The 25,148-nt window shown below is 47.8% G+C and overlaps 1 protein-coding gene and 1 non-coding gene across 2 annotated transcripts in view; both read left to right on the plus strand.

Moving 5' to 3' along the window:
* Positions 1 to 25,148, plus strand: part of ATP10A (ATPase phospholipid transporting 10A (putative)) — a 177,775-nt gene that overhangs the window by 37,349 nt on the left and 115,278 nt on the right.
* On the plus strand, positions 3,609 to 3,715 carry LOC118891365. Its single transcript, XR_005018949.1, has one exon. It is a non-coding gene; the product is annotated as a U6 spliceosomal RNA (small nuclear RNA).

The following is a 25,148-nucleotide window of genomic DNA, read 5'->3' on the forward strand; positions in this document are numbered from 1 at the left end:
TTTTTTATCACCAGGCCAGGTGTTATGAATTTTACTTTATAAGCTGTTGGACACTTCTGTACACTTTGAACTAAGAAACTTTCTACCCTAGCTGGTGACAGCAAGGACTATTCCTGGACCACTGGGAAATTCAGAGATCTTTCCTTTGCTTTTTTTCAGGTGGTTCTTTCCCTGGCCTTGGGTTGTTTCCTCAGGGGACCCTCCGTTGGTCTCCAGAGCAGCTGGCCACTCCGGGCAGCTCTCCCTTTTTGGCACCCTGCCCCGCAAACTGCAGCGGCCTTGGTCTCCCTGGATCCTCAGCTCTGTCCCCCACCGGCCTGGGGAGACCGAGGGCTCTGCCTGGTTCCCCATCCTGTCTGCAGCCTGAGACCCTTCAGATAATAAAGAAGGGCAAGTGTGGGGCTCACCTCAGTTGCTCCCCTCTCACAGCTTCCTGCTGTCCAGTGTCTGAAAACCATTTTTTAAAAAAAATTTATTTACTTATTTATTTTTGCCCGCACTGGGTCTTTGTTGCTGTGCGTAGGCTTTCTCTAGTTGTGGTGAGAGGGGCTACTCTTCGTTGCAGTGGCGGGCTTCTCATTGTGGTGGCTTCTCTTGTTGCGGAGCAGGGGCTCTAGGCACGTGGACTTCAGTAGTTGTGGCGCACGGGCTTAGTTGCTCCGTGGCATGTGGGATCTTCCCAGACCAGGCTTGAACCCGTGTCTGCTGCATTGGCAGGCAGATTCTTAACCACTGCACCACCAGGGAAGTCCTGAAAACCATTTTTTAAAAATGTATTTTGTCCCAGCTTCTTACTTGTTTCAAAGTGGAGAATAAATCCTGTATATTCCACTTGGTCAGCAGTGGAAGTTGGCAATCATTTTTGAAAATGGAATTATACTTTGTCTTTTCTAAAACTCCAACTCAGAGATTAATAGTGCGTTTTGCTGCCCTTTCACAGCCAGGTCTCAGAGTAGCGTATTCCCCTGTGTTCAAAGAAAAATAAAGACAGCCTAGTACCCCAAAAATAGCTTGTTTTAATTTAAAGTGGAACAGAATGAATATTTTTTCCTCAGTGTTTAAGTCTGATTGATCGTAGATAAATTAAAGGACTTTGATATCATCAGCAAAACATTCTTGCCAGCCCAGGGACAAATACAAGTGTTCTTGGAAAAGGTTTGTGGGTGTGCTTAGGGCGTCCTTGTTATTTTCCCTCGCTTTGAATGAAAAAAGAAACTTATTTATTTTTATAGTAATGTTTCCTCAAAGTGATTGTGTAGCAGTGGTAGAACATAACACTCTACATTACAAAGCAGAAACAAATCGAGCTTTGTACTCAGCACAGGGCATGATATCCAAACTACAGAAGTGTTCTTTAACATGGTAAGAATCTGAGTGAGGTTCCTGTTTCCTGACTTATTTTTAAAGTGTGATTGATACCGTGCTCTTTATCAGAGGATAGTCAGAAACTAAGGAAACTGTTTAAAAGACAAACAAACAAAAAAACAACTAACTCCTAGGCATCAGTTTCTTAGCGGGCCAGGCAGGCACTACAGCTGTCATCTTTGCTCCTGTAAATGTTCGCTGTGTCTCCTGATCAACTGTGTCCACTTCAGAGGAGCTGTGTGGGGAGAAACATGGACCAGGCACTGAGCAAGCATCGCCATCGCTCCAGGTCCTGCATGATGCCGTGCACTCTGCCGGCTGGCATCTTCCAGCCCGTACCTCAGTTTCCCCGGCCTCACAGAGTGGAGAGCAGTGGGGCTGGGCCTGGGGAGACACACAGTGACTGGGGGAGTGAGCTGTGGTACAGCTGGATTAGGTGTGATGTCGGTCCCCGTGTGTCTGATGACCCATGTACACTGTCCCTGTGTCCCTGACGCTTGTGATGTTTCTGGGTCCCTGAAGCTTTTCCTCCCCACAATCTCACTAGTGCTTTTTAATTTTTTTCTTGTAAATTTTTTTTCTTGTAAACGATCAGGCCCTGCCCTGATCGTTTTGTCTCTCTCCTCTCTCTTCCCTCTCTGTCTTCATCTCCTGTTTCTCTTAGTTTTTTCCTCTCTTTTCTTTTCCCACCTCTGCTGTATGTCTTGGTGGGATGCTTCACTCTCTCTGTGGCCAGGAACTGGCCAGTCAGCAAAGTTTGCCTCTGGCCTTCTTCCTCTTAATCACCTAGCTCTGTATCTGTAGAGAGCCTGCAAGAGCCCGAGTGGTCCACGTCTGCCTGGGACATCCCGGCAGCTCCCTTCTGGGCTCCTGCAGTGTCCCTGATGCTGGCCTTCCCTGCCTCCTGTGTTCCACCCACACTGACCCCTCTGGGACCTATGCTCACTGGACCCCATTGTCTGGTGTCTTAAGGCTGTTAATGGGTTGTAATTAGTGAAGTGAAGAGAAATTTCTGCTAAGGTGGTGTCAGGTCACCTGTGACCCCTGCTGGATGACACATGTCCTCCACCTCATTTAAACACACACTGTTGTCATGGCTAGGAGACTTGTGCTGACTCCAGATCAGGGCAGTTACTTCTCTGCTTCTGTCAGGCTGTGGTTAAAGGGAAGGCTGTGCCACACTTGGCTTCTAGGCATAATTATGGTGTGTCTTTGCATGCCTCACCTCCCTGGCTTTGCAGATGAATTTCTGGCCACCCAGTGGTCACCCCCTGGATCCCAGTAGTGGTAATTTCTATGGAAGCCTTTTCCATCAGACCCGGGAGACCTCGTCTCGTAAGTCCTGGCCAGGACTGTGTGCTCTGTTTTCAGACTGTGGTACAAACATTGTTTGTTGTAGGCAGGTAGGAGGTAAAGCCCTGTGGACATAGAATCATAGTTTCATCGTATATATTTAAGTTGCAAAACAGTCTGTGTGCCCAGAGCTCTGTGGGCATTGTTACACTTTGAAAACAAACAAGTATAGATGTGTATTTCCCAGAACATCTTCAGATTTAAAGGAACCCTAAAATATGCAGGTGAGAGGATTGGCTTGCTCTTGAACTGCCTACCAGCAGCTTTGAATTCTAAGCAGTGTAGACACATCAGGCTCAAATCGTCCATTTGGTAATTCATCCCTGCCTTCATCCCTGCACTCCGTCTCCTGGCAACCCCGCTGCTGTACTATCAGGTAACCACAGACGGGAAAGTTAAGGAAACTTGAACCAGGCCCTTGGGCTTTCGGCAGCAGGTCTTATTAGAAGGTTTGCAGGAGATGAGGAGTTCGGGGATAGTTTTCCTGCTCTGGCCTCCTCATTTCTCATCCCCCACTCTGTAACACTTACATGGATCACAGGGAGTTAACATTCAGTGATGGGGAAACTGCCATCAAGCCTTCATCTCTAGTTGAAGACCCTGATTTTGAAAACTAGATTCTAAAATGCACGTTGTCATTTTTGGAAAAAAAATTCTTGTAATTAATTTCTTATGTCAAGCGGTTTACCATACATGTCCTAGATCTACCTGAAGTGCATATAGTCTGCAGCGTGGGTGACCCCAAGGCAGACCACTTCTGTATCGGCCGCCAGCTGAGGTCTAACCACGCAGTTTGCCATGGGAAAGGGGGCAAAGTATCTTCCATCCCCTTCTCGTTTCTACTTCAGGATTTTTAGCAACAAGTCCTCATGCTTAAATTACAGTGTGCTGTGCTCGCTTCGGCAGCACATATACTAAAATTGGAACGATACAGAGAAGATTAGCATGGCCACTGTGCAAGGATGACACGCAAATTCGTGAAGCGTTCCATATGTTTTGTATAACCGATTCACTTTGTTATAAAGCAGAAACTAACACACCATTGTAAAGCAATTATACTCCAATAAAGATGTTAAAAAAAAAATTACCATGTGCTGCTAGACCAAAGATGAACAGTGGTCATGGAAACATCTTCCCGCCTCTCAGCGTATCCAGGGTGATGAGCACTGTTCTCAGGCACATGGTGCATCTATGTAGTGACTTTGAGGTTTTCCCAAGAAGGAAAGGAATATGAGCACAAATAAAAATTTCTGAAAGCAGATATTTAATTACATGTTACCTTGAAGATAGACTTTACCAAAAAAAAAGAAGCCATCCTTATATAAATGAGCCCTTTGTTAATGTTAGCTCACAGCAAGTTTGTGGTGAAGTGGATGGAGTTCTTAAGGTTGGTTGCTCATTTGATTTTTCTCGTCTTTAGTTTTAAAAGAAACACCGTAATTTTGAGAAAGTCAAAGTGAAATGTGTGTCCTCCATCACTCTGCCGTCAGTAATTGTCCCTGGTGCCCTCAGTTCGTGGCTCGCCACTCCCACCCTGCTTCCACTAGACTCTTTGTGGGAGGTACGGGCCTTACAGGCTCCCTCCTGTATCCCATCTCTTGGGGACTCCTCCCCTGTGACATACGGCCCCCACCATCCCACACTCAGCTGGGTTCTTTCGGGGGGTGGTCCCCCCTCCCCACCTCCCACCCTCCCATCTGGGGCCGCCCAGGGTGCTCTTACTTAGAGTGCAGACTGTCCCAGTGCTGGAAGTTTCCGCAGGGCTCAGGCTTCAGAGAACACAAGCAGGGATCCTCCCATGCAGCCATCATGTCTCCCCTCCCCACCATGTGGGCCACCTCCTGTAAGGACCTTATTGCCCACTTGTGGCATCTCTGCATACCCCCATTTCATGGCCAGTCAGTGAGCACATCACATCCTCCCAACCGTGTCGATCTTCCTCAAACCCAGGAAAGCCTGTGCTGATGTTAGCGCGTGTGAATCCCCCCAGCCTTTAATCCTAAAGCAAAACTCCACCTTCTCCAAGAAACTTCTTCTAAGTTCCCCCAAAGAATAGACAGCATTGGGCATAAAAATATCATAGATCCAGGCTGGTCACCTGATGGGGGAAAATACTGGCATAAAAATACATGAGTTGTGAATCACTAGCTCCTTATACAAACTGCTTTCTCACCTGGGAAACAGGAGACAAACGGGAGAGTGTTTGATGAGAGTTGATAGGTAAGTTGTGCTGAAGTACAGGTATCCCCCACTTTTCGAAAGTTCGGTTTATGCCACTTTGTTTTTACTTTTATTTATTTATTTTTTTGCGTTCACTTTTGCTAACCAAAAGAAATCCAAAGAGGATTTTTGCTTTTATGAAAAAAGGCAAAAATCAAAAATAGCGTTTGTTTTGCAGCGAGTGGTAATAGAGGCAATGCACACCTCAAAGAGTGACACCACCAAGCTCCTTCTCCGGGATCCACACTCAGCATCTCTGCATCAAGTAGCTTTGAACTGTGTGAGCATCTGTGCTTTATCTAGATTTATTTTTGCGCATCCGTTGCCAGATGTGTCATAAGGTAATTGCTTCTTCACTTATGCCATTTCAGGTCAGGAAAGGTTTCATAGAAACACTCTGCTTTTGGATAGTGGGGGAAACCTGTCATCCGTTTTTGCTCATTTAACCGTTAATTTATGCCTAGCTGCTTCATCCAAAATACCCCTAGCACAGTAAGGCCATAGTGAGACCTTGAAGAAAGCAAATGCAACAGTGAGAACAAACCCTAGAACTGGGAAGTAACCTTGCTACCCAGTGGTGACTCATGGTGGTGTTATTTTCATACTGTGAAATGAAGGGCCTTGTTGTGTAGTACAGCATGGGAACCAACAGTTAAATCGGGGGCTGTGTGCTCTCAGCCTGCTGATATATTTGGCACTTGTGAAAGTAAATAGGACACATTTAACTTTCAATATTACTTAAATGGTGATTGCTTACAGCTTTTTTTCTTACTGGTATGTTCTACTGTGGTCTTCCTCAAAGAAATCATTCAGTTGAACTTTTTACCTTCACTTCCACTATAGTTAGAAAATTTGTGAGGACGTCATTTCAGAGTCCCAACTGGCACCAATGAAAGTGTTTTTCTCTTTAAAATATTTGGTTAATTAGGACTTAATTTAAAACCATCACCCCACAAGGAATGTTTGACCATTGCAAGAATCTCAAAGTATTCATCCATTCAGCCAGCAAAACCAGCTTGACCTCTGGGAGGCCGGGCTATGGGCAGGGTGAGGGGATGGGCGGCCTGAAGGCCAGTGCGCACCCTGTGCATGTGGCCTGGTGGAGTGGGTGAGGAGGCCCGCGGGCAGGCTGCCTGCCCACCTTCCCTGGTGCAGGTGCTCAGAGCCTGGGCATCTGGTCCCCTTGAGCGTTCACAGGTGCTCAGTGGAGGAGAGAAGATGGCATTCGGGCTGATTCTTGAAATATGTGAAGATTCCACTGCATGAGTGAAGGGTGTTTTCCTGGTCTCACACCCAAGGTGGCTGTTCTTTGAAAGTCCTGAGCACTTCTCCTTTGCCCATCTTTTGTTGCTCCTGAAAAGCTGAGCTCCCAGCTGAGGTGGAGGCAGTCTGTGTGATGGAGACATGGGTGCCTTGAAGGGTAGGCTGTGGTCAGAACTGGGCCATTTAGATGCACTGGAGAAAACTCGTGCCTGCCCTTCATTTCTCCTGGTTTGGGGTCAGGGAGCATTCATGGTGGAGGGAGAGCAGAAGGTGTGTCAGGGCGGTTGTTTCTTCTGTATTAATTAGAAGATAATTATATTTAGCAGTTTGCAGTTGCTTCTTCTCAAAGCAGTATAAGGGGCTTTTCTAAGAATTAAGGTGAATGTCTTGGGAAGACTATTCGAAATAACTAGAAGATGTGCTTTTCATCTTTGATTCTGAAATGCCTTTTCCTCCAGACTCTGGGAATTATGGGAATTTCACATTTTCTTTTTTTCTTTTTAGTAAAGGTAGGCACTTGTTATCATGAAGCAAATTATGAAATGTTTGCCAATTCCTAGAGCTAGGTGAGTTTTGGGAAGGAAAATAGTCCAGCCTTACTTTTTTAACCCATGGATTTAGAATTTCCTTGTGTTCTGCCCCTAGAAGGGACACATAAGCCTCCAACCTGTGGGCCCAGGAGGTGCTAGAGTGGACACAACCCACGGGTGTTGAGCTACAAGACTTGGACTTTTATCTGGAAATTTCTTATACGTTCATGCGATATTTTCCCAGTCAAAATCTGTAAATAGCCAGCTGTTCGATCTCGAACATAGCACAAAAATATGTATTAAGTGTGATGCAGGGGGTGGGCCCACTTTTTGGTGAATGCTACTATTGAAACATTGATTATGATAAAAGACTTTCTGTTTCTTAATGAGGCAACATCTCTTTTCCTGGATCCGGACCCTTGTACAGCAAGAGGAACTCAAGGTGGTGAAGCGGAGGCCCTGAGGCCAGTGTGTGCTGGGCCTGGTGGATTCCATATGCACTGTGGCTCCTAGGGACTCAACCAGTCATTCTAAACTAGCTGGAGAAGCATCGCTGAGCGGGTATCCAGCAGGGTCCTGTGGGCCTGTGTGTAGATGTGGAGGCTGGTTCTCTCAGAACCTTCTCCCGCATCACCATTAGCTTGCCACACCTGATGCATGTGCCTTATAAGATTTCGAAAGAGGGTTTTTACTTTTCCTCCATTCCCACCTTTCTGTTTTCCAAACCCAGGATGTATTACAATTTGAGCAAATCTAAAAAGCCAATACTTAAAATTCCTGATATTTTTATAATATTTTATACTTCTAAAGGAAATACCACATATATTATTCATTCAGCTGTTTAACAAACATTTATTTGACTCTATATATTTAATATTCAAAAGTGCGTGCTGGAAAAAATTGGTTTGATTCCCAAGGACAGTTCTGAGAGGTGACTCGTCTGTGTCATTAGCCACGTTGTCCAGACAAGATGACTTACGTTCATGTTCCTAGTAGTTAGGTGGCTTATCCAGGCACACACAAAGTGGATGCCAGAGGCTGATTGAACACCTCTATCTTTGTAGATCTCAGGCTGTTTCTACTTGACTTCCACGCGTGTCAGTTGTCCTTGATGTGTATATCTGTGTGTACCCATCCATGTGTACGTGTGTGCAACCCCCATACCTACAGACACACCGCACACACTCACGTGCATACACCACACACACACGCCTCCCACTCGCACACATCTTGTGGCAGGGCAGTGTGCAGACAGGGCAGCAGTGTGGGTGGTACTAAGGCGTACTCAAGCCCACGTCTGGCAGATCTGTGGCTCCTAGTCTACGCTCGCAGAAGCCAAGGCCTATGGAGATTTGGGAATTGCCCAGCTTGGTCCAGACTGAGTGAGGTTCATTCTTGGGCTTTCCGAATTCACTGTTGGGTTTAGCAGGTGCTGCTGGTGTGTCCACTGTGGGCTATCTTGGCCTTACAAGCAGGATGGCAGCACTTCGGAACCTGAGGGTCACATCCTTATGGAACAGGTGCTAGTGACAAGGGCCCTTGGGAATGGGGACTGGACTTTGCCCGCCAGGGGTTAGAACGGCAGCTGCATCGTGGCTAAACCCTGGTTCCCACGGACTAAGGCAGAGCAGCTCGGGCTGCTTGTGTAGGTTCCGTCACTCTCTTTAAAGAACTCTACATGGTGGGTGAGTTGCTCTAGTGATGCAGTCCTTGTGTCTGAGAAGCAGAGAGGAAACTTGCAGATGCCCAGAGGGCATAAGGGCATCAGAGGCCCTCTTGCTCCCCGTCGTGCCTCGTCCCTTAGCACGTAGCCCAGCAGAACCAACAGACACTGGATGAATGAATGAGTGAGTGAATGAAAGGAAGAAGGTGCCCAGCAGGTCACGAGTAATCCAGGGGTCCTAGGGGACTGCATGGCAGATGTGCCTGAGGGATGGTAAGTGGGGGCCCAGCACAGGCCACAGAGTCACAACCTGACCACCTTCCCATGAACCATTGTCTCCCCTCAGACCCTAGGCTGCTGTGTCCAGGGTCAGAGGGGGATGTGTCCCTGTGGCCGGGCCTTGCCTTGTTTCAGGAATCGTCCCCACTCACAAGGGTCCCTTGGCCGTGAGGGCACCAGGTGGGAGCTGACTTCAGGACACATCCCACTGAATATTGGCCACACCCTCCTCACATATAAAATGCACTTTTACCTGACTTCTGCTCATGATTTGTTTTAGGCAGCATAATGGTCCCCCAAAGACATCCACCTCCTAATCCTCAGAACCTGTGAATATTTTCATGGCAAAGCACAGTTAAGGTGGCTCATCAGATGACCTTAAGATAAAGAGATTATCTTGGCTTTTCTGGGTGGGCCCATTATAATCCCAGGGATCCTAAGGTGGAAGAAAAAAATCAGGAGAGAGCCAGAGAGATGGAGCTCAGTGAGAGAGGCCTGACGCCACTTTGGCCTTGCAGGTGGAGGAGGGGGGTGGCCTTGGAAACTGGAAAAGGCAGGGAGACGGGTTTGCCCCTGGAGCCCCCAGAAAGGGATGCGACCCTGCCGACACCTCGATTTTAGCTCAGTGAGGCCAATGTTGGGATTCTGTCCTCCAGGACTATAACATGATACGTTTGTGTGGCTTTAAGCCACTTCGCTTGTGGTAATCTGTTACTGCTGCCAGAGGGAACTGGTCCATAGTCCCAGGCTCTGATTCAGTGCATCCACGTGGCCCCAGCTTCAGTGAGGGAGGCCTGTGGGTCTGAGAGAAGCTGCCTCCATATTTCCCAGCCTGGTGGTTTCAGTTTTCAAGGAGGAAAGCCCAGCTCCGTGTTGCGATGTTGAAACAACATGGTCTGTACTGCAGAGACAGGCATATGCAACGTCTCCATGGTGCACTTTGCCCAATTTCTGTTCTGTTCTCAGAAGACAAGCGTCCAGTTGGAGAGTTCCCGAGTAAGTCTTGGCCCAAAAGCAACATTTTACTGACTTGAAACAGGAAAATAATTTTTAAAGTCTCCCTGGTGAACAAAGATGGCTTTGTGTGTGGTACTAGCCTGAGTCGACCACGTGCCCCCCCATCATGTGGAGCACGTGTTCCCTGTGTTGGTATAAAAAATGTGCATGAGATCCTTCCCTTTGGAACACAGGGAGATTCTCAGCCTTTGGCCCAAGGCAAGTGGTACTGCTGGCCAGTAACGGAGATATACTGCCACGTGGCCTCTGCTCTGTCAGGCATGTCGGGTTCAGAGATTAGTAAGGAGGGGTCCCCATGGGGGCCTGAGGTGCCCCTCCCACTTGGTGGTGCAAAAGGACAGTAGCCTGGTGAGCAGTAGGTGCAGAAGGGGTAGGGGCAAGGTGCTTTATAGAGCGGAAAGGTGTGATTTCCTTAAAAGAAGCTGTTCTATGCCAGGTTGAACCATTTTCAAACTTAGCACATTGAGGCCTGATGAATGGGGAACTAAGGGTGAGAGGTGTTGGCTGCCTGGGAGGTGAGTACGAGTCAGCATTCCGAAGCTCCGTAGTGGCACCTTCCCCCAGAGACTCACCCAAGACCCCGTCACAGCAGCCCTGAGTACACAGCCAAGCTCATCTCTGCACCCGTTCCCTACCCCCATGGTACAAGCATTGTCACTGTTATCCCCACTCTGCAGATGGGGACACAGGCTCAGACACATGCCTGGCAGCACAGCTCGGAAGTGCTGACCCTGGGGTTGAACCCAGGGTCTGGGGAGCTGCTGGCTGAGGGGCCTCAAATCCCAGTGTGTAGGACAGTGTGAGGGCAGTACATGTGGCCGGTTCCCCAAAGCATCTCTGTCCCCCTGGGGTCATGGCACACACTGGACTGCCTTCCCCAGCTGAGGGGAGGCTGTCACTCCCAAGAGTTTTCTTTTGTTCAAGTTAGTTACCTAAGAGGAGATACATTTTCCTTTCACCCAGAATGACGCCCCGAACTCTCCTCCGTAAGGGGGACAGCATGAGGATAGTGCTGTCACTAAAGTTATTCAAATACTGGCGTTAGATTAAATGTGTGGACTTTATTTCTGTAAAAGCACATAGGCTCTGCTGTTGTTGAAATACTAGGAATAAAATAAAACTGAAAAATAAAAAATTAAATAAGGTGAGAAATAGTTGTTAAAATAGTTAACCATGTATTGGTATTTGAAATAAAGTGAATTTTATTAGGATGGGTAGGAAGCCTCCTGAATGTTCCAGAGTGGGCTGCCTGACACACCTTCTACGCTACACTAGACTCAGTTTGCATTGTTGGGGGGTCCAGATGAAAGCCCTTTATGGGCGTGTCCAGCGCGGGTGGTAGCCAGAGCAGCTGAATCGGGTTTTGTCACCATGATCTGGAGACTGTTCTCTTGTTAGGTGTTTGTCATCCAGCCCCTGTGGCCCAGGAGACCTGGAAGCTGTCTCACCAGACTGGAATCACATATTGCAGGAAGTAAAAAAGCCTTTTTTCTCCTGCTGATTGGAATCTTCTTGTTGTTCTGTGCTGCCCTCCTTGTGCCCTTGGCCTTGCTGCGGGATGTCCACAGACGCGGGCAGCGGGTTGGCCCCTCTTCATGACAGTGACCGCTCAGAGGTGTCTCCTGGGCCTGGGGGTGCCTGTCCCAGCTTTCCTGGCAGCAGGGGGATTCCTTGTGCCACTGAGGAGCCTAATATACACAGGTGTGTGTTTTGTGAATTCTTTTCTGAAAGATAACATTTCCAAGTTACTAAAGTTTCAAGAGCCACTGAAGGAGTGAGAGGCCTTTCCAAGGCGAGTTTGAATTACTGCTGCTGCCATTTCCACCCAGGGGGCATTGTCCTGAGGCCCAGTTGGCCCATCCCAGGGGGCAGCAGGCAAGTTCCAGGCAGAGGACACCTGTCCAGGTCACGTGTGGCTGTAGCCATGCCCAGGATGCCTGCCTCGCCACAGGGGCACATCCCCAGTGGAAAGAACCGGAGTGGTCTGAAGAAGGGTGAGTGCTCTCTGATGTCGGCCAGACTCAGCTTGTGCAGGAACAAAGGCTCCCTGGCCAGCACCCTGCTGTGGGAACCCCCATGTGCTGGCCCTGGCTGTGTGTGCGCACAGGGTCATGACAGAGCCGTGGCTGTGTGGGTGAAAGAGACTGTGACACTCAGCGCCTGTGCTTTGGCTGCGAAACAAACCCTTTTCACAGGTCAAATTTTTCCCAGCGGATTTCATGACACACTACTTCCGTTAAGGAATAAAATGTCTCAAGAAATATTTCCAGGCAATAATTTTAGTGCTGGTACCTACCTGGCAGTCTTTGGGAAAATAAGTATTACTATTAATAGTGGTAAAGATAATAACATATTGCTAAAACCAAAATCAGGAATCAAATTCAATGGTATTTAGATTGTTAGAGGCATAAGCAGAAATCCAAAAACATTAAAAAAATTTTTGTTCCTATTTACAAGCCCTTTCAACCCCAAATCACTGAAGTGGATTGAGGGAAGGGTCTGTCTCTCCCCCATCTCAAGAAGCTATGTTGAAATCCCAAAGTCGTCATTGTTACGGGTTTAGAATTGGGCCAGAGGTGACCAGTCGGCAGGCCTTCCCACAGTGGGGCCTGTGTGACAGTCACGTCTATGGCACCCAGGCCTCATGAAGTGGGCTCAGCAGTATGACGGTGATTTGGTGCTGGGATGGTGGGAACCCCTGGCTGATTCAGTTCCTCCGAAGGGGTGTGCTTCTTAACTTTGCACATTTGTGTAGCGACAAAAGATTCTTTGAATGTAACTTACTGTAACCTGCTTGATTCCCCCAAGAAGAAAAAGAAATTTTTTTTTCTAAATAAAGATAGGCGAGAACATCTATAATTTAGCAATTCCCATTTCTTAGCATTTTTGCCCCCAATAATCTAAAATTGGGAAGCATGGGTTACTTTAGTTTCAGGCCTTCCTTCTATGCGTGTTTTTGGAGCAACTCTCCTCTCTTCCAGCCGTGAGTCAGGGCATAGGTTTAACCCCCTCTGGTCCTCAGCATCTTCCTCCTTAAAGTGGGAGTGGCACCCCCTCACAGGGCACTGCAAACATGACTGGTGACGGTGACTCTGCGGTGGCCAGTGGGGTCTGGCAGCCGTGGCACAAGGAAAAGGGGACCATCAGCAGCATGGCCAAACTCACCATGTCTTTACCCAAAGAGGGGATTAAGTCAATTCTGAATTCCAGCATTGTTGATCATTCTCAGAAAATTATTGGGTGAAATCAATTTCCTGAGATACTGTTGCCGTTACTGATTTACTGGAGAAAATTGGGATTGGACTCCCAAGCTGTGAATTCCAGAGGTGTCTTATGTCCCCACACAAACTGCTTCAAAAGAAATCATGTTGCCAGAGCATAGTTTGATCCATAGTTTAACATCCCTTCCATTCCAGGGGCTGAATCTTCTGAAGGACAGGGCTTGCTTGAGGTCGTTCACTGTGCTTGTCATGACTGAGGGACATTTGCAATAAATCAATTATGGAGAAATGTTATTGCAGTGATTTTTTTAGAGAACTTTATATAGAGACTAGGTTGCTTGCGTGATTACTCATTCTGCTTGGCCGGGGGGAACCCAGCGTGGTATTAGTCAGAGAGTGACCCAAAGGTCAATGCTTTTCAATGAGCCTCGGGAAGACTCCCGGCAGTGCAGTGGGAGCAGACAATCACCCCCACCGAGTGGGAAAAATCTGTCTACTTCTCTGGCCCTTAGTCCCCTCAGAATGTCAAATGAGAGGGAGGGACCTTGTCATCAATGAAGTCTTCTCACTTTCAAAATTCAGATTCAGAGGAAGCAGGGGGCTCTGGGGAAATGGGGGCCTGAACCTTTCTCCTCTCCAACCTGCATACTGGAGCAGTGGCCACAGGTCTCTGTGCATCTGGACCGACCTTTGTCCATCTGGGTCCGTGCAGAGCACTGGCTCAGGCTCCTGCATAGGCCACAGGCACTCGGAGAACAGCACTGGGGTGGGTGCCACAAAGGAGAGTGAGTGTCTTGGAGAAAGCCTGGGCCTGCAGAGGGCTGTGGGCCTTCAGTGGGGAAGGTGGCCGTTGGTGCATGCAAGGGTGACCTGACGCTGTGGCCTCCAGGGTGCTTTTCATTTGCCCCTGAGGCTGGGAGAGGCTGCCAGTGGGAGCTTGGGTGAACTTCATGCTCACTGCTCTCTTGGGGGCCGCTTCACTTTCCGCAAGGCGGGCACCTGCCATCATTTTAGAAAGCAGAGCAGAGCCCAAACATGCTAACCAAGAATAGTAACCATTCCTTCAAAGGGGACTGGCCTCCAGGGAAAGGAAAATGGTTTGAGCAGAGGGAACTCATGCCCAGAGAAACAGCAGCTGAGGAAGGCTTGGGACCATAAAGAATGACTCACAGTAACTCAGGGAGCAGTGAGCACCCAGAGGAGTGAATTGAACAAGAAGGGCTCAAAGCCTGCATGAAGATAACTGCAGTATCTCTTTGAAGGATGTAAGCCAGCAGGAGGCTTCCTGTGGCCGTGGGTGGGAGAGTGAGTTCTCCAAGAAGAGGGTGCATGTGTGTTGTGTGGTTCTGCCTGCAAGGTTCTCTTGGAATTGAATAAAATGGCCTTAGAGTTTATAATGCCCCAATATAGCCAAGACATTTTTAAAAAGATCAAACAGGAGGGACTTTTCGTACAGTTAGTGGAACCAGGGCTGCAGCATGAAGTTGACTGTGACTTGCAGGGGTGCAGAGGTGGCAGCAGGAAGCACCCAGTGTCACCCAGAGTGCCAGCCGGGGCCCTGCCATGGGGCTGCCTCCACCCGGGGTTGGGGGCTCCCAGTGGTGGGGCTGATCCAGCACACTGTGCAGTGGATCCCAGTGTCAGAGTGTGGACATGGAGAAAGATATGATAAACCCCAAATACATGATATTATATGTGAGAATTTTAGAGTGGGTGCTTAAGTTCCTTGGGAAAAGGATTATTTAATAAACAGTGTTTATACAATTGGCTGTCTGGAGGAAACAGCCTTGGACCCTCAGGTTGTACTATATAAAAATGAATATCAGTTCATTTGAACACTTGAATACTAAAGAAGAAAAGAATGCTGCACTCCCCAACAAAAAACAAAAAAGTAAACGTCCAGTCTAGGGGCACAGGGGACTTTCTTAGCCAGGCCTAGAAAACTCACACATATTTAACTATATAAAAATTTAAAACTGTTATATGACAAAAATATACTATAAGCAAACATTAAAAAACATAATTCTTTAGAGAAAAATATTTTCAAGGTAAAATAAAAAAGATTAATATTTTTAATATAAAAGCTCTCACAAATTAAGTTGTCAAGAAGGAAGCAAACAATACGATAGGAAAAACGGTGGGAAAATAGGCAGTTTATTCCCAGAAGAACAGGTTAAATGGCCTGGGAGTCAGGCAGGAGCAGTAAAAAGGTAAGGTGTCCTGTCTGCCTATCAGGTGGCAAGGAGAGAAAAGAAAGAAGCACTTACTGTTTGCAGAAACAGGGCGGCGGGTACTCTTAGCTACCAATGGAGAAGTATGTATTGTTGCAGCCTCTTAGGAAAAATTGTTAAAAACACCAGACCCCTCCCAGCTTTAAGGCATTGCCTGAAAAATGTGAGTCATCCTGCCTGTTTCATGAGAATGTCATACCAACCAGTGAATGTAGAAGAAATTACCTTGAAAACTCTAAAAGTGCCCCCGAAGTGTTTTACATGCTTTACAAATGGGCAGTATTATTATTGGGATAGAGTCTGATCCCGCATCCTGATGTCTGGTGAGCTATTTTGAGACTGTCCCATGAAACTCAGAAAAGATTGCTGTAGAAATGATTTGTCCAAAAACAAAAGTTTTATAACTCACCAAGAGGTTTCTAATTGGTCATGTTCTTTTAGGTGTCATTTTGCTGTCACAAGCTAGTACAGCTCCTGGGGAAAATTCCTTTCTTCTGGGTATGCATTGTGGCATTGCAGTGAATAATTGTGTGGTCCCAGCATAGTCCAGTGGGGGCTGGGAAAGTCAGCATCCAATCTTCATTCTAAAGAAGACAGAGGCCCCGTAATCCAGGGTGAGTACCGCCAGCATCCTCTGATGTTTAGTATGAGATTCCGAATCCATTAGCATGTCTCACCGAAGGAGCAGCTGTTTCAGTTTAGGGTGGAAAGGAGACACATTCTGGACGTTATGCAACAGATTTGGGTCGGGTGTCTGCTGCAGATTTTGCCATTTCTGTTTTAGTGCTGAGTTCTCACCCACGTAATTTTTAAAATATGTTGGTTCTGTAAAGGTTTACTTAATAACCCACCTTCCTGAATGTCCATCCTGGGTGCTATGAAGTGGTGGTCCTCCACCTGCAGCGACTTTGCCCCCAGGAGGAACTTGGCTGGTAGGATTTGTGGGGAGGGGCTGCTGCCCCTCTTGGGTGGGGGCTTGGTGCTGCCCAAGTCCCACAGTGCAGATAGCCCTCTGCAAAAAGAACGATCTGGCCCCAAACGTCAGTGGCGCTGAGGCTGAGAAACCCTGCTTTAAAGCCATTATCTCTCTCATTCTGGACTTTTCCCTTCTCTGCCTGTTGTGTAATTGCTGCGGACCAGGGTTCTTGGCCTCCCTAATCAATAGAAATTGATCAGAGGCCAGACAAGAAATTCAGGCAAGGCTTTATTGGGGCCCCTGCTGCAGCAGGGGGGAGCGAAAACAAACAACAGGATCGCTTGCTTGCTCCCTCCCTGAGGGGGTGTGAGCTGGTTCCTTATATTGGGTGAAGGTAGGGGTGTGTCCAGGGGTCGGGCCGGAGTGGTGGCTTAGGTGGTTTGCCCACCCCTTTGGTGGTGTTGTGTGCAGGGGGCATGTGCAGTACCCTGCTTTTGCTCTCCACCCCGTTTTTGTTCCTGGCTCTTCAGAAGTGGCAGTTGGGTTTTTTGGTCTCTTTGTATCTTGTTGTCCAGAATTTGCCCCAACTGTACATGCATGCAGTTATTTTTAGTTCGTTATAGTTTCTTTGTATTTTGTAGCTAGAGGAGAGGTTTGTCCAGGTGCAAGCATTGCAGCACTGCAGCAAAGGGTCCCAGGTCCCAGGCGTGTCTCATAATGAGTGTATATTAAATTTGGAGTAGTTTCAGAGTCTTGATGGGTCTTTTTAAAGTGCTGTGAAAATTGTCCATCTTTGTCTCTCTCTCTCTTCATCCCCACACACTCCTGCATTTGTCCACGATCTGAATAATGGATCCATGAAGGGTTTTCTCATCCCTAAGGCATCAGGCCTTGGCACGATGATTATTCCACGAGATTCTTGGATCTCTTGCTGCCACACTCCCATTTAGGGCTTGCCTCACTGCATCCTGTTTTCTCATTTGTTCTGTTTGCTTAAAAAAGCTTTAAAAAGTGTTGAGCAGCTCTCCCCTTCGAGGGCCAAAGGAGTACTTCACTCGGGCCATGCTTGGGAGGCCTGAGTCTAGTTGGTTTGCGTGTTTCCTGAGTTCTCTGGGCTTCTCTTTTTCTTAAAAATGTGTTCTGTGGATCTTTCTAGATACTTTACGTTTGACCCTACCTCGATCTTGAACCATTTGGAGGAAAGAACATGCATTCACCTGCATGCATCCCGATATTTCTGGCCAACTTTTTTTCTGTTTAGTAAATGAAGCACGACTTTAGTTGGAGCTTGCCTTTCTTATCCAGGGGATGTTTTACCAACAGAAGATGTGATAAACTGACAGGTAGACCTGAAGCAATTTGATGTTTGGAAAGAGCTCTCTCTTTACAGGGATAGTTGTTCCACGTCAGAGACATTGTATGGAATGTTGCTAACCACGCGGTCTTATTTTCTCTATGATTCTACATTCAGTGCTGCCCATACAGGTACCCCATTCACTTAACTGTTCTGAACAATCACACCGTCTTTCTAAGTTAAGAAAACAAAATCTCAGCTCTTGCTTTAATTACAAACCACAGATTAAATGTAAAATGTATAATACTTTCAAAACCAGACCTCCCCCAGGGCTTCATGGGCCCCGGAGTCAGACAGATTTGGTCCTCGCTGTGCCCCTTTCTGGGTGTGACTTTGGACAGGTCAGTCTGTCCATCCGTAAGTGAGAATGTAGTGTGAGGACTGTGTGTAAGCACTCTGCGTGCTGCCTGCTCCATGTGAGGGCTGCACTTAGTGGGGGTACGTACCTATTGTTCTGTTGCTCTGATTATTAAGATGATGCTGATGTGTGGGCGCTGACGGGGATTTGGTGTCAGCCTCCAGCTGGCGTTGGCTGAAAGCCTTGTCCCAAGCCGTTAAGCATTCGTGAACCTTGTGCAGGTGGCCCACTCCTGGAAAACATTTCCCCGTCTTTCAAGAGACTGAACTCTCCCTTAGCCAGGCAGGAAATGTGCTTGAGTGGAAAACAGGTCTGGAGGGGGAGGAAGAAGGGCCAGGAGTGTTTGGAAAAGTGACCTTTGATCGTAACAGGTGTGCCGTATTCAGGTTTGTGCCACTGAAGGTTGAGGCCCCACAAAAGGAAATAAAAATACAGTGACTGTGAGCACACATTCCATGACTGTTTGTCCAGGTGTGATCACTTGGCAGTGGAAAGTGTGGCCCCTGGACTCCTGCCCGTGGTGGTGAGCAGGCACCATGAGACCTTGGGCACATCTTCATCCTGGGCTCCCAGCCCCCACTCTTTGCCCCGCCTGCCTGCCCAGCCACCCCCGCCGGCTTCCCCTCCTCGGCATTCCCTCCCTCGTTGCTTCCGTCTGAGCTCACGCTGTTTCCTTCTAGCCAGCTCTCTCCCTGGTAATCACCATGACAGTGCCCGTGGTCGGCATCCTGTCACCTCCATGCGTGAACCCTGAGTGCCTGTCTTTATCTACCTTGGTCTTTGAAGCATCTCCCACCCCATACGCCCACCAGCATCTTGGACTCAGCACTGCTCACAACTGGACTCTGTTCCATCCCACAGCACACCCACTCCTGGGTGAGGTCAGTGGCTCCCACATTCCAGCCACCAGGGCTGGAGACCTGGGCACCCCGTGCCTGACTCATCTGATCATTCATGGAGTCCAGTCACATTGATTGTACAGTCGAACTCCCATGCCTGGTCTTTCTTTACTGTTTCTGTGTCTGAGTCTCCTGATTTCTTTTGCTGTGCCCTCCCTTAGCTTTGGTTTGGGCATTGCCCTTTTAGCCTCTCCCTAAATTCCACTCTTTAGTATAAGTAGTCTGCTTGGGGTTGGTGGGGTATGGGTTAGGCTAAGATTTTTTTCATCCTTCAGGAGCTAAAGTCAGATGCCCCCTCTTCCAGGAGGCACTCCCTGACTGCCTAATCAAAACAAGTGTTCTTCTCAGCCCTGAATTGTACTTAAAACACAAGTGAGGGAATTGTACTTTCATCTTTTTTTTTTTAATTTTTATTTATTTATATTTATTTTTGGCTGTGTTGGGTCTTCGTTTCTGTGCGAGGGCTTTCTCTAGTTGCGGCAAGCGGGGGCCACTCTTCATCGCGGTGCGCGGGCCCCTCACTGTCGTGGCCTCTCTTGTTGCGGAGCACAAGCTCCAAACGCACAGGCTCAGTAATTGTGGCTCACGGGCCTAGTTGCTCTAGCGGCATGTGGGATCTTCCCAGACCAGGGCTCGAACCCGTGTCCCCTGCATTGGCAGGCAGATTCTCAACCGCTGCGCCACCAGGGAAGCCCTCATCTTTAATGCCTTGTTTTCAAGTGGATTTGCTCAAACCTTAAAAACCCTCCATCTCTTCTTTCTCTTTCTCATTCTTTCCTGCCTATCCAAACCCAAGACACACGCCTTTGTTTGTTGGTCTTGTTGGGGGAGAGACAAGTTTAAGGGAGGGAAAAATCAAGGGAGGTGAGTGAGATGTGCCTTGTTTACCCCTGCACATGCATTGCCAGCACCTGAGCAGGGTGTGGGCATGGTGAATGGTGGGAGGGCTTTGGGGAGTTCCCGTGTGTGGTTGTGAAACTTAGATGCAATTGAATTAAAGGGAGCATTTTTGGAACATGAGAAAGTATATGGTAAAATATGGCCACGTAAAGTTGTTAGATAATGTAAGGGCCAGAAAATCAAATGTGTATCCAAGTTATAAGCATTTCAATCTTCTCATTCATTTCCTAAATTACTGAGAAATGGAAGAGGCAAACGTCTCCAACAGCAAGATGCCCTGGGACGCTGGTTCCATGCATGTGACATGGGCATTTCATGGACACATTTAGAACTGTGGGCAGCCTGCCTCCTGGTCACTAAACTGGAATGGTCGTGTCACATTACAAGGGAGGAGTCACCTGCTGTGGGTGGAGTCAAAAATGGGCGTGCATCTTCCTCTCCCTCCTTCCTTCAGGCGGGAGGACTCTTACGTTCATGAATCCATAAACCAGGTTGGAGATCAGGGACAGTGACAGCCCAATTATTGTTGGGACTGTCCTTGTACAAGGAGGGGCAGTGGGTCACCAGGGATGTTAAATGGTTTCTCAAATTTGGAATCTGTTGTCACCTTAAAAAAATTTTCTTTTGCTGTTTGGGAAAATGGTAATCCAATAACCTAAATGAAAATTTCTTTGAAAACAACGCATTGAAGATGAAAGTAAAATTCCCTCAATTCTGCTAGTGCCTTTTTCTTTTTAAACTTTATCAGTTTGTTCGGTTTTATTCCTTGGCCACATCATGTTACCGAGTCCAAGCTCATAATGCTCTCTGCACTACCGGACAGGCCAGTAAATTGAGAGATGAGCTGCTGGGGCAAGGAATAGTGACGTTATTTGGAAAGCCAGCAGAACAAGAAGGTGGTGGACTCCTGCCCCAAAGAACCATCTTGCCTGAGTTAAAATTCAGACTTCTTTTATACTAAAAGGGGAAGTAAAGTCAAACATTTCCTGGTTCTGGTCAGCCTCCAGAGGGGATGTGTTAATTTCTCCTCCCTGTAGTCATTCACAGGTGGGCCTGGTCAGGATGTTTCCTGTGAGTTAAACAAAGGTATTTTAGCTTAAGGCTCAGTACCTGGGAGGCAGGGTTCCCAGAGATGGGCCATTATGTATAATTTAAGCTTATAGGCAATGTCCCTTTAGTGATTAACTTAAAGCAAAAGCAATAGAATGCAGAAGTTAAAGAAACAGATCCAATATGGAGTCAGATTTGTTTTCCCCCCCAATACAATTGGAGAGATTTATAAATACATTGTTGAAAACCCTTAGCCATTGCAGAGACAGTTTCAACACTGGAGAGGGATCATGAGTGAGGCTGAACTGGTGGGAATTCTGATGCATTTCAAAAAATAAATCATTAACAGAACATTTCTGAGCAGGAGTCCTTGAACCCTGCATTCATGAAGAGCTACATGAAAGTAACTTCAGGCAAAAACCTGCTTTCAACTGCTTAAAATAATTCCTGTAAATTCTGTAAGCCAGCTACCTCCTCTTATTGGAATTGTTTACTTAGTAACTTTAAAAACATAACTACTACAAATAAATAGTTTGTCAGCCTAAATAACTGACCAAAAATGATGAATTAAGGGATCTTAAAATTCTATTTACTGCTTGTCTTTAAATAAAATTTGTCACTAGTCACTCTAATATTTCCTTATTCCTTCACCCCCCACATTGTGCTGTTTTGCACAAAAAAGGCTCAGATAAGAACTTCAAAGCTCAGCAGGACTAATTATAAATGATGTTAATTGATTTTCCCAGAAGAGGAAAGCTAATCATTAGAAGCCTCTTTTGGCCTAAGAACAGATCTTGGAAATTATCTATTTAACATTCTGGCTTTACAGTTGAGCAAACAACAGGCCAAGAGGTGAGGGGTTTGGCGCAGAAAAACCAGTGGCAGTGCTTCCCTAGAAAAGACATGTTTTTGCCTGTGGCCTTCTAAGGGTTCTTTCGAACAGAAGGCATTTTTATCAGGACCCCTTTCAGCTTGGACCCCTCCCCCATCCCCGCCCCCATCTCAGAAGAATCACACTTTTTTCCACCAATGACCCTGAACTCTTGGATTGACACTCTGGGGCAGACCCCTCAGGACACCTGAGCAGGGTACTCGGTGATGGCTGATTGCAAGGGCGGTTGTCATTCTCGTGGAGGGTCCATGCTCCATGCTTGTAATATGTATGATGTGGCCCATATTTCAAGACTACACGTTTTCAGGTTTCCCCACATTTTAATATGTTATGCATACCTTCTGTTGGGCTCCCACTTTGTGAGGAGAGGGAAGTGTGTTTGGATTTTAACCAGTCTTGCTCTGCGTTCTTTTCCTATGAGGTAGTCTTTTCTCGGTGTGCATATTCTAAAGCTGAGTGGGAGTTTTCCAGTTGCTGTGCCCTGAGAGGACTGAGACGCCTCTGACTCCTGCTTCTGTGCAGAAGAAGGGAATTGTGCGTATTAGTTTTCTACTGCTGTGTGATGAGTTACTATAAACTCAGCAGCTGGAGACAACTCAGATGTGTGCTGTCACAGCTTCCGGGAACAGGCGTGCAGGCGCGGGTTGGCTGGGTGCTCTGCCCTGGGTGTTACCCGCTGCAGTCCAGGTGTTGGCCTGGCTGTGGTCTCGTCCTCCTCCAGGCTCGTTCAGGTTCTTGGTGGAATTCAGCTCCGGTGCTGGTAGGCCTGGGGCCCCGTGCTCTTGCTGGCTGACGGCCAGGGCCACTCTCAGCTCCTGGCCCTGGTCATGAGGCCCTTCCATTGCTCTCTACACTTTCGTGTCTGACTTACTGTCTCTGGTTTAGGCCCAGTTTACAGGGCTCCTGTGGCTCCATCAGGCCCACCTGATGATTAGCTCGTAGCCCACTGACGGGTCACCTTCATTACACCTGCAGGAGTGACTCCTCCCACATTCACAGCCCCCACCTTACTTGGGGGCTGGGGGTGGGACGCTGGCAGGGGCTTGCACACCAGGGCTGGGGATCTAGGGGATGTCTCAGAATCCTGCCACCACATGGGGCAGCACCTGTGCTTAGAAGGAATATCTTGGGGGCAAACTACACAGAGCCACTTCCTAAAATTGCTGGAAACAAATGCATAGTGTTGAGGACTGGGTGATTTTAAACCTTGCATCTCAGGTGGATCCCCTGGTCCCTGGAGGAGTGCAGGCACCTGCCTGGTGGAGGTTAGAATTCTGGAGTTTGCAGGGAGGCCACAGGTGGCATACACTCCTGAGACTTTTCCTGTGGAGAGGAGGGGTCATGTGTCCTGTCCACCCTAGACTGCATCCACCGTGACCTGAGGAAATAGAAGCCGGTCCTAAATTGTTTACCTGCTGCTTCTAAAATCAGTGTTCTTAGGAGGCCAGTGTTGCCGTATGGTGTCAGTGGGACTTACATCTTTTCTCTGCGGTGCTTTTCCAGTGCACAGACACGGGGCCATGTGGGACACAAGCCTGTGGAAGAGTGTCCTGGTGTGATGCCCTCTGTCACCTGGTCCTCTGCTGCTCTCCCCCTTCCCATCCCTGCAGGCTGGGAGCCGCTCCTTCCAGCAGGAGTCATGGGAATTGAAGTTATTGGGTGCTAGTCTGCTCAGGCTGCTGTGACAGCACCACAGACTGGGCGGCTTAAACAACAGAAGTTTATTGTCTCACAGTCTGGAGGCAGGATGTCCAAGATCAAGGCATTGACAGGACTGGTGTCTCTGGGGGCCTCTCTCCTTGGCTTGCTGATGGCCGTCTTCTCCCTGTGTCCTCACATGGTCTTCCTCTGTGCATACACATCCCTGGTGTCTCTCCCTCTCCTTATAAGGATCAGGGCCCCACCCTATGACCTCATTTTGACTCAGTCACCTCTTTAAAGACCTTATGTCCAAATACAGTTGCTGAGAAAAGGAGGGCAGCTTATATCTAATATGTATGTTATAGGTAATGTATCTATTATATATGTATAGACATACACATGTAATATGTAATATAGTATATATAAGTTATACAGTATATGTTAACTATATAACGTATATGATATACATATAATAAAAATAAGAGTAACGCAGGCCAGGCAGGGCCGTTGCAGGGTTGGTGTAGGGTCCACACTCAGTGCTGGAGCTCCTGCTGGAACAGTCAACCGGACTGTGGGGCTTCAGTGAGGAATTTTTGTCTGTCTGTCGAGGTGATGAAGGGGTTCTGTGATGCTGTTCTTACACACGTGACTCCTGAGTCTGGGTTTTAAGGGTCCTGCTGCTTTAGGAGTTCCTGTGAGCTGCAGGGCCTTTCTCTTTCAGGCATCCTGGAGCTGCTCTGCTGCCGCTCCCTTTGCTTTCCATGGCTGGGACGGGTCCTCCCGCCAGGATGGTCGGTCACCGAGGTCTCCTCATCCATTGCTGTGTGTTTCCAGGGGCCTGTGCGGGGGTCTCTTTCGGGCTCAAATGTCTCCATCAAAGTTACTGTTTTCAATACATGCTCTGCTGGAGTGGGCAAGCTAATATTTTAAGATTTCAAAGCAGATGGAAACTGACTTTATTTTTGATGAGTTCTGTAAATGGAATGTAGTGAAGATAAACAACCCAGACAGTGTCACGCCCCGCCTCCTCCGGCCCGGCCATCCCCGCCTCCTGCCTGTCCCCAGGGCCAGTGTAGGACCACCGGTCTCCTGGCAGCTGCTGTCACACTGGGGCCCGTCCAGCTCACTGTCAGCGTGCACTGCCCACCTCAGTGACCGCACAGCGAATTAGCTTTTGGAAACCTTCTTCTGGAAAGGACAGGGCCTTTCAAATTCCTCTGTACTTTCTGTGGGAAGCCAACAAAGTGTCCTGATAAGGAAGAAAGACTAAAGAGCTAATGTTGCAATGATAGAAAGTCAAGGTTTGATCTTCAGAAGAGGAAATAGGAACATACTTAAGTGATGTTTCATTTGTCACTCATCAAGGCTGTCTGTCCACTGGGAAGAAGTCAGACTGTGACAGTGAGCGGGCAGCGCCCTTGGGCTCGGGCTAGGGGACTTGTCACAGCTGGAAAAGGATGCCTCACCTGAACAGCACCCTGGCCTTGCAGGGAGGGTTGGGTCCAGAAGAATACCTTTGATTCTATAGCCCCCAGGGGGTGCTATCTAATGCTTTGGTCTCTCCTTGAATTTATTTTTGAGGACAAAGTTGTATCTAATTTATCTTTGTTGGCCCTATAGCGACCAAAGTACAGTGGATCTTGAAACAGAGGAATGCAAGTAAATAGAGGCTTATAGTGGAAAAGGCTACTTCTCTTTTCAGCACCTGGGGCAGCTGATGCTAGAAGCCCCTGGAAGTCTGCCGTGGGTTCCCTCAGATCCACAGTGTGGAATAAAATAGAGGTCTGACACTCAGGACTCATCACCCAGCGCTCAGGAGTCAGGTGAGACAGACTCGCTGCTGAATTGTTCTCCGGGAGCTCAGGCGAGGAAGTGTGGGGGGGCCAGTGAGAAGGTGATGGTGAAAGTGAAGTGTGTTTTAGGGCTTTTTATTTTCCTAACAACATAACCCAGAGGATTTTTTGATGCAGTTTTCTCATGTAGAATGTCATGTTGA

Source organism: Balaenoptera musculus, chromosome 2 (assembly GCF_009873245.2).
Source record: "Balaenoptera musculus isolate JJ_BM4_2016_0621 chromosome 2, mBalMus1.pri.v3, whole genome shotgun sequence".
NCBI lineage: Eukaryota > Metazoa > Chordata > Mammalia > Artiodactyla > Balaenopteridae > Balaenoptera > Balaenoptera musculus.